The sequence below is a fragment of the Cryptomeria japonica genome, chromosome 8 (genome assembly GCF_030272615.1).
Source record: "Cryptomeria japonica chromosome 8, Sugi_1.0, whole genome shotgun sequence".
NCBI lineage: Eukaryota > Viridiplantae > Streptophyta > Pinopsida > Cupressales > Cupressaceae > Cryptomeria > Cryptomeria japonica.
In genome coordinates, this window is record NC_081412.1 from 467,802,786 (window position 1) to 467,813,497 (window position 10,712).

The following is a 10,712-nucleotide window of genomic DNA, read 5'->3' on the forward strand; positions in this document are numbered from 1 at the left end:
AACCATTCTCCTACAAGTTCGTTCATTCATTTTATCGGGCATTGGCTTCAATATATTCTCATCAATGTCAATTAGGTACTTTGGTTTCCTATGAATGATTCTAGGAGATGTTGAGGCCTTCAATGACCTGAAAAACTTCTTTTGAGGTCGTTGAGGCTCTTGGGCAAATAAAACTGTGTCTAAGTACCACGTACGCGCTATATTAATAACTGTGTGCGTGTTGTTAGTCAATAAAATGTTGGCAAGCCCAACGACATTCTTTTTCCATTCTATACTAATAAGTAGCACGTACGCGATCCTAAGCCTTAAAAATGTTATGGCAGGGCAACAAACTAATAGGCTCAGTACCCCGTATGCGCTCCTACGCCTTAAAAATGTTATGGCAGGGTTGTGAACTAATAGGTTCAGTACCTCGTACATGCTATTTGCAGTTGAAAAAATGTGAAGGGAGAGAGAGAGAGAGAGAGAGAGAGAGAGAGAGAGGGCAGAAGGGAGGGAGGGAGAGAGAGAGAGAGAGGTATGAGGAAGAGCGAAGGGGAGAGAATCAAGTCTCTATTCCTCTCTCCCTCTCTCCCCCTGTCCCTCTCTCCCTCTCTCTCTCTCCATCTCTCTTTCTCTCATTTATCTCGTGTCTCTCCCTCTCAATCTCTATCTATCTATATATCTCAGTCTCCTCCTCTCTTAGGTATATCTCTCTCCCATTCCATCCCTCTCCTCCCCTCTCTCTCTCTCTCTCTAGGGTCATATGGTATTCTTAGGGGTCATATGGTATCCTAGGGATCCATGCATGTGTCCTAAGGGGTCATAGGACACCATATGACCCTTTAGCACACCATACGACTCATAATGATACCAAATGATGTCCTAAGGGGTCATAGAACACTATATGACCTTTTAGGACACCATACAACCCATAACGATACGATATGGAGTCCTAAGGAGTCAAATGGTGTCCTAAGGGGTGGTTGGAGACCATATGACCCCTTGGGATACCATATGGTGTCATTAGGGGTCATAAGGTATCCTAGGGGTCAGTGGACACCATAACGACACCATATAGTGTCATAAGGGGTCATAGGACACCATATGACCCTTTAGAACACCATATGGTGTTCTTATGGGTCATATGGTGTCCTGAGGGGTCATATGACATCCTATGACCCCTTAGGAAACCATATGGTGTTGTTTGTTGGGAAAAATGGTGTCTCAACCTTGCATTTATGCGAGGTTACTATTTATAGTAAGTTTTCATTTGAGCACGAAATGGTGCGAAACTCTCCCTGAAGCTTCTGGTTGGCTAGATAAGCATTCCGGTAAAGTTGCGTCGCAAGGTCACAGCTAGTTTTGAAGATATTAAAGGTTTCGTCTTGGAGGGGTGCGATAAAATGTTTAAACTTAATTTTGGGGGCTTTAGAGGCTCCGAAACGCCCTGAAAAGTGGCCATAATCGGTGCAGCGGGTCACGAGGTGATAGAGCACTTCGCGAGCTTTTCGATGCTTCAAACGGTTCGTCAATCGGACACCCGGTTCTCAAGTTATGGCCTCCGGAAGTTTGTACTCCTGAAATAGGAAAAATAATTTGTATCGGATACATAAATGAGTTGTAAAAGGGAGCGACATGTGTTGATGTGTGCTTTAACATGTCATAGGGAATCTAGAAGGGAGATAAGGTCGGCTACACCTTATTGGGTGGTTTTAGCCCATGGTTTTGTAATACCGTTTGACGGTTTCTTGTATTGTATCTCCTATTTATGAGGTGTGTGAGATAGAGGTTGGGTGTAAGAGAGTCTTATGGCTATTGAGTTGCCTCTGAATCTCTGATTAGTGGTACTCCTATGAAGAGCTTGCTTTGCAAGTATGTTGTAATCTATTTTTGATTGCTGAATAAAATATTGAGCTGCTTTTGGAGTGTGGGGTTTTTTTCCTGAAAGGGTTTTCCCCACGTAAATCACTGTGTTGTGGTATGAATGCTATTATATCTATTTCTATTTTTCTGTAACTATTGTAACGATCTGAAAAAGTTTTGCATTACCCTCCTCTCAAGGTTAGTGTAGGAAGTTGTTTCCGCTACTTAACTTCCTTACATTGTTATGGGTTGTATGGTGTCTTAAGGGGTTATATGGTGTCCTAAGGGGTCATAGGATACCATATGACCTCTTAGGAAAGAATATGTCCTCTAATGACACCTAAGGGGTCATATGGTGGGCTAATAAAATGATATATTATTTAAAGTTATGAATAGAACATCATACAATCGAACACCAATAGTTTAGTTTTGATATAGCTAAGTTAGACCATTATCAGCATAAGAGAGACTCCAAGTGAATAAAAAATGAGGCTTTGCTAAAAAGCAAGTGTAAGAGCTTGACCTAACCCTAAGAATACTGCCTTTCTAAAACATATGATGGGTATGTGCAAGATCATGGTGTGCCAAAACAAGCCCTTAAGTGGCAATGAAATTTCAAAAAAATCAGAGTTATGCAACTTCACATGAAAATTTGAATAAGTTGTGAACATTATTTTTAAAATATGTAAGAAGAGAATATATAGAAAATTGAATGTAGTTTCTAAGCTACTAGTTTTTTTTTGGAAAAAAAAAAATCCTATTTGATGAAAATTTCAAATTTCAATGCAGTGGTACTAAAATTTCTGGAAAAAAATAAGAAGTAGACGTATGTCTGACCACCCTAATCACAACCAAATCTTAATATTTTTTTATAATATTTATAATAGAAGTATAAGACTCATGTCCGGATGTGACACATATTTTTTTAAAATTTTTTTATGAATTAAATAATTATTTATGATTTTTTTACTACAGCTTTTCATAAATTCAGAAACTCCTAGGTCTGACCACCTTAACTTGGTCAAAACCTTATGAAATTTAATTTTTTTAAATTTTTCCCTATAGTAGACGAAGCATAGGATGTGAGGCATGTTTCGGTTTCAAAAAATGTTATACCATTTGAAAGTTATGAGTGTTTTTCAATCAGTATATCAATTAGGACTATTGTCATAATTCAATTAGAAAATAAATAATAATTATTTACTAAAGTTGAAATAAGACAAGCCTTATATTGTTGGAAAGTTGGGAACATCCTTAAAAAACCCTTTTCATTTTATCAATTTTGGCTACAGAAAAAGCTGTCAGCCACTAGTGTAAAGTCTGGAAAATCAAGGAATACTGAAAAACACGTTTTTTCAGTTGACTTTCCAGGCTTGTCACTTCCAAGCCTAATAACAAAGCATTCCCAAGCCGCAATTTGAAATTTGAAAATTTGATTACAAAAATTTGCGGTCCCCAAAGAATTTCCCTTTGCCGCCATTTATGAAGTAAACTGCCACATGGCAAAAATTCGATATCCGATTAAATTGGATATTAGATTTTATTGGTCATATTTTAGAGAGAGAGGGAGAAAGAGAGAGAGAGAGAGAGAGAGAGAGAGAGAGAGAGAGAGAGAGAGAGAGAGAGAGAGAGGAGAGGGAGAGAGGGAGAAAGAGAGAGAGAGAGAGAGAGAGAGAGAGAGAGAGAGAGAGAGAGAGAGAGAGAGAGAGAGAGAGAGAGAGGGGGAGAGGGGGAGAGTGAGAGAGAGAGAGAGAGAGAGGAGGAGGAGGAGGAAAGGGAGGGAGAGAGAGAGGGAGAGAGAGAGAGAGAGAGAGAGAGAGAGAGAGAGGAGAGGGAGAGGGAGAGAGAGAGAGAGAGGGAGAAAGAGAGAGGGAGAGAGAGAGAGAGAGAGGTAGAGGGAGGAGAGAGAGAGAGAGAGAGAGACCATATGACCCCTAATGACACAATTTGGTATCTTAAGGGGTCCTATGGTGTCGTTAGGGGTCATATGGTGTCTTGGGACACCATAGGACCCCTTAAGACACCAAATCATGTCGTTAGGGGTCATATTGTGTCTTACAACCCATAACTATGACCCCTAATGATAGTTATGTGATATGGTATCCCATGAACCCTTATGACCTCTCAGGACACCATATGACCCCTAATGACACCATATTGCATTGCTTTGGGTCATATTGTGTCCTAAGGGGTCATATTGTGGTCTATGACCCCTTAGGACACCATATGACCCCTAACAACATGATTTGGTGTCTTAAGGGGTCCTATGGTGTCGTTAGGGGTCATATGGTGTCCATAGGGGTCATATGGTGTCCATAGGGGTCATATGGTGTCTTGGGACACCATAGGACCCCTTAGGACACAATATGACCCCTTAGGACACAATACGACCCAAAGCAATCGAATATGGTGCCATTAGGGGTCATATGGTGTCCTAAGAGGTCATAAGGGTTCATGGGACACCATATGACCCCTAACGACACCATCGAACCCCTTAAGACACAAAATCATGTCGTTAGGGGTCATATTGTGTCCTACGATCCCTTAAGACACAATATGACCCCTAATATTATGATTTGGTGTCTTAAGGGGTCGATTGGTGTCGTTAGGGGTCATATGGTGCCTTGTGACACCATAAGACCCCTTAAGACACCAAATTGTGTCATTAGGGGTCATATTGTGTCCTACGACCCCGTAAGACACAATATGACCCCTAACGACATGATTTGGTGTCTTAAGGGGTCCTATGGTGTCATATGGTGTCCCATAAACCCTTATGACCTCTTAAGACACCATATGACCCCTAGTGACACCATATTGGGTCGCTTTGGGTCATATTGTGTCCTAAGGGGTCATATTGTGTCTTAAGGGGTCCTATGGTGTCCCAAGACACATATGACCCCTATGGACACCATATGACCCCTAATGACACCAAATCAAGTCGTTAGGGGTCATATTGTGTCCTACGACCCCATAAGACACAATATGACCCCTAATGCATGATTTGGTGTCTTAAGGGGTCTTATGGTGTCGTTAGGGGTCATATGGTGTCTTGTGACACCATAGGACCCCTTAAGACACCAAATCATGTCGGTAGGGGTCATATTTACACCATAGAACCCCTTAAGACATAATATGACCCCTTAGGACACAACAATATGGTGTCATTAGGGGTCATATGGTGTCCTAAGAGATCATAAGGGTTCATGGGACACCATATGACCCCTATGGACACCATATGACCCCTAACGACACCATAGGACCCCTTAAGACACCAAATCATGTTGTTAGGGGTCATATTGTGTCCTACAACCCCATAAGACACAATACGACCCCTAATGACATGATTTGGTGTCTTAAGGGGTCCTATGGTATTGTTAGGGGTTATATGGTGTCTTGTGACACCATAGGACCCCTTAAGACACCAAATCATGTCGTTAAGGGTTATATTTACACCATAGGACCCCTTAAGACACAATATGACCCCTTAGGACACAACAATATGGTGTCATTAGGGGTCATATGGTGTCCTAAGAGGTCATAAGGGTTCATGGGACACCATATGACCCCTATGGACACCATATGACCCCTAACGACACCATAGGACCCCTTAAGACACCAAATCATGTCGTTAGGGGTCATATTGTGTCCTACGACCTCGTAAGACACAATATGACCCCTAATGTTATGATTTGGTGTCTTAAGGGGTCCTATGGTGTCGTTAGGGGTCATATGGTGTCCATAGGGGTCATATGGTGTCTTGGGACACCATAGGACCCCTTAAGACACAATATGACCCCTTAGGACACAATATGACCCAAAGTGACCCAATATGGTGTCATCAAGGGTCATATGGTGTCGTAAGAGGTCATAAGGGTTCATGGAACACCATATGACCCCTATGGACACCATATGACCCCTCACAACACCATCGGACCCCTTAAGACACCAAATCATGTCGTTAGGGCTCATATTATGTCTTACAGGGTTGTAGGACACAATATGACCCCTAACGACATGATTTGGTGTCTTAAGGGGTCATATGGTGTCATTAGGGTTCATATGGTGTCCATAGGGGTCACATGGTGTCCCATGAACCCTTATGACCTCTTAGGACACCGTATGACCCCTAATGACACCATATTGAGTCGCTTTGGGTCATATTGTGTCCTAAGGCGTCATATTGTGTCTTAAGGGGTCCTATGGTGTAAATATGACCCCTAACGACATGATTTGGAGTCTTAAGGGGTCCTATGGTGTCGTTGTGACACCATAGGACCCCTTAAGACACCAAATCATGTCGTTAGGGGTCATATTTACACCATAGGACCCCTTAAGACACAATATGACCCCTTAGGACACAACAATATGGTGTCATTAGGGGTCATATGGTGTCCTAAGAGGTCATAAGGGTTCATGGGACACCATACGACCCCTATGGACACCATATGACCCCTAACGACACCATAGGACCCCTTAAGACACCAAATCATGTCGTTAGGGGTCATATTTACACCATAGGACCCCTTAAGACACAATATGACCCCTTAGGACACAACAATATGGTGTCATTAGGGGTCGTATGGTGTCCTAAGAGGTCATAAGGGTTCATGGGACACCATATGACCCCTATGGACACCATATGACCCCTGACGACACCATAGGACCCCTTAAGACACCAAATCATGTCGTTAGGGGTCATATTGTGTCCTACGACCCCGTAAGACACAATATGACCCCTAATGTTATGATTTGGTGTCTTAAGGGGTCCTATGGTGTCGTTAGGGGTCATATGGTGTCCATAGGGGTCATATGGTGTCTTGGGACACCATAGGACCCCTTAAGACACAATATGAACCCCTATGACCTCTTAGGACACCATATGACCCCTAATGACACCATATTGGGTCGCTTTGGTTCATATTGTGTCTTAAGGGGTCCTATGGTGTCCCAAGACACCATATGACCCCTAACGACACCATCAGACCCCTTAAGACACAAAATCATGTCGTTAGGGGTCATATTGTGTCCTACGGGACACAATATGACCCCTAACAACATGATTTGGTGTCTTAAGGGGTCCGATGGTCTCACAAGATATCATATGACCCCTAACGACACCATAGGACCCCTTAAGACACCAAATCATAACATTAGGGGTCATATTGTGTGTGTGTGTGTGTGTCTCTCTCTCTCTCTCTCTCTCTCTCTCTCTCTCTCTCTCTCTCTCGCTTGCTCTCTCTCTCTCTCTCTCTCTCTCTCTTTCCTTCTATCCCTCTCTCTCTCTCTCTCTAAAATATGACCAATAAAATCTGATATCCGATTTAATCTGATATCGGATTTCTGCCATGTGGCAGTTTAGTTCATAAATGGTGGCAACGAGAATTTTTTTGGGGGACCACATATTTTTGTACAAAAATCGGATATCGGATAAAATTTGATATCTGATTTTATCCGAGATACGATTTTAGTACTAAAAACCAAGAAAGAAAGGGTTTGTGGGTCATTCTATAGATTCCAACGGCCAACAGTCTGGGTCCTATTTTTTTTGTCGAGGATCACGGGGTTTCAGATAGCTAGAGACAAATTTGTTCTTTTGGGAGATTCTTAAAGTGAAAAATTACATTGTCAATCACGAAGGAGCATATGTGTGGAGGGAAATGGGGAGTAGTAGTCGTCGGAAGTCTAAACGCAAAAGAAAACTTTCAAATGACCAAGTTGAAGAGTATAGAGAAAGAGATAGAGAATGTCATAGGAGGAGAAGACAAGGTATGTTAAATATTGCTAATGTTACTTCAACTGAAGAGGAAATTGAAATTGAAAATGTGCCACAAGTTATTGAAAATGAAAATGTAAATTTTGAAAGTGAAAATATTGAAAATTTTGAAAATGTTGAAAGTGATAATGAAAATGCTCAACATGTGAAATTTTTTGACATAGGAGGTGAAAATGTGGAAAACTTTAACATTGAAGGTGGAATTGCCTCACCAAGTGAACCATATGTAACACCTAATTACTTTAGAAATGAAGACCCTCTCATGGATGAAAGACAGATTCCAAATCCAAGACCTTCAAGAACCCCAAAATGGTTATTTGAAATCGATGAGAACATTATTGCAAATCTTGAAGGTAAGAGGTCAACAAGAACCGTTCGGTTGTGGGCTGCAGAACTTTTCAACCAAAATTTTAGCAATAAGACATTGACCGAGAAATGCCAACTCTTTGTTCAATTGCTAAAGATGAGACCATTGCTAAACAAATTGAAGATTCGTATGAACAAGAAGACGGAGAGAAATTCTATTATTGCAAAAAATCTATTTGATGCTCTCAATTCTATTGGAAAGAATATCAAAGAAAGAGATAAGAGAGTCGCTCGAAGAGTGATTACAACCTCCTTAGTAATCCATCAATTGAGGAAGGCTCGTCAAATAAGACAAACTTGTGTTGATTTTAACATAAACCGTAAAACTTTGGATAGAGCACTTGCACGAAGACAAAGACTTGACGATCCACTTCAACAAGATACATGGGCATTTGGTGGGAGGCTTCCACATGTTGATAGAAAGTTTACTGACAATGTGAAGGAAGAGATTCAACAATTTTGGCACTCTAATTCTAGAGTGTCACCCAATTTAAAGGACGTTTTGAAATTAAGAATTGGCAACCAAGACCACACACCGCATCCCAAACATTTCTTGGAATCAAGCCAAACAATGTTGTACAATTTTTTTTGTGAATTACATCCAAATTTGCAAATATCACAAAGGGCCTTTGAATCTTTGAAACCATTTTATTGTGTTCCTCTTAAGATTCACAATACCTGTTGTTGCAAGTACCATGTGGAGTTTTCAATGTACCTTGAACTTTTATGTCATATTCGTTCTACGATGCATACTAATGAGATGTTGTAGGAGTGTGGTGCAATGCTATTTCCGAGATCATCAAGAGACTTGCAAGATCTATTTTTATGCCCTAGAGATGATGGCTGCTATTTCTATAGAAATGATTGTTTAAATGAGAAGTGCTCAGAATGCGGTGGGTTGTCAAAGTTTGTTTCATGTTTTCATGAGGGCAGCGAACACGAGTTTGGAAATAATTATGTTGAGAAAAAAAGATACGAGACAGTGAAATATAATTTGAAGAGCGGAGGTGAAGGTTCTAGATGCGAATTAGTCTCAGGAGAAGTGAGTATTGCTGATTTTATTTTGGATTTTAAGGAAAATATTTTCTACAAGTATGCAAGGCACACCCATAGGTCTCAGTGGTTGGATCAACACTTCGGGATGTGTAAGAACTCTTTCCCGATTGGCACTATTGTATCGGTGGTTGATTTTGTAGAGAACTATACATTGCAACCACAGAATGAGGTATAGTTTCAGTACTACAATTCAGTCCAGATTGCTATTTTTGTTCACATTACATATAGACATGCTCCTGATAGTACAAAAGAGGACAGGAAGATAATTAGGGAGTATCATTTTTATATGAGTGATGATAGATCACACTCCTCCGAGTATGTGCAACATTCTTTCGATAATTTTTTTGAGTTCTTGCATGAGAAAGATATTGCAATTGACCAACATATAATATGGTCAGATAATTGTAAGGGTCAATTCAAGAATGCCCGTATGTTTTATTGGTTGAGTAGAATGCATGTGGAGAGGCGTATACCTCATATTTGGTTTTTTTTTAGGTAGGGCATGGGAAGGGAGAGAATGATGGAGCAGGTGCATGTTTGAAGAGAGCTCTAGTTAGGAGCAATTGAGGATTTCAAGTGCAAATTTCTCTGATGCACGTTCTATTGTTGATTGATGTAGTTCAGCATTGTCACATGGAGGTACTCTTGATTCAGCAGTGAGCAGATTCTTTTGGTTGGTTGAGGAGGGAACAGTGGGAGATAGATTGGATTGTCAAACAATTAAAGATTCTTTAATGATGCATTCATTTCTCAGCTCAAATGCAAGTACATGGACCATTTGGACACGAGCATTGGCTTGTTTTTGTCAGAGTTGTCTTCGGTGTGATTGGGATTAGTGCGAGTCAAGTGAGTGGGTTGATACGTGGGTTCCCCACTATCTAACTCCTTTATCTCAAACAATATCCTTGTCAAATGATGACATGGAAAGTTCACTTGAGTATGATCGTCTATTAGATCTTGTACAACCAGGACATGTTTTTGTAGTTGTTGCACTACAAGGGAATGAATTGAGATCAAAATATTGGTTGGCACGATGTGTACAGGAAAAACAAAAGCTAACACAACCAGTGACAGATGATGATGGGTTCACATATCCTATAGGTTCAGTTGTTGTTGTGGGAACTTGGTTGCGAACATACATGATTAAAAAGAATGGCATACCTGCATTTGAAGACTATGAGAGACACAAAACCATTATAATGTATTCACACCTTATTATATCTACAAATGTCAAGTTGTTGAAGCATCAAGCAAAACCGAAGACCAAAGAGCTATGGACAGTGACTACTGCTGATCATGAAGCAATACTGGATACTCTTAAACAAAGAGATGACCCTCCAGCACACTTGAGTAGTAGGTCTTTAATGGTGCCTTATTTTTTAATCATGCATTTCATTTCAAACAATGATCATTAAACCTTAATGTTCAAGTTTGTTACGTGTATATTAAGGATGTGTTCAAAATGCAGGTCTATTGATGAACATTTTTTTTGGGCAACACGGTTTTTGCATGCACATAGCGAGTACACTTGATATAATTGGAAGGGACGTATTTTTGCAACACCACTTATTTTCATCCATGAAATTTATGTGTAGACTAACAATTCTTAAAAATACAGGTTCATGCTAGCTCATTCGTCGTTGACAAGGCCCTCTCTTGGTGATGGTAG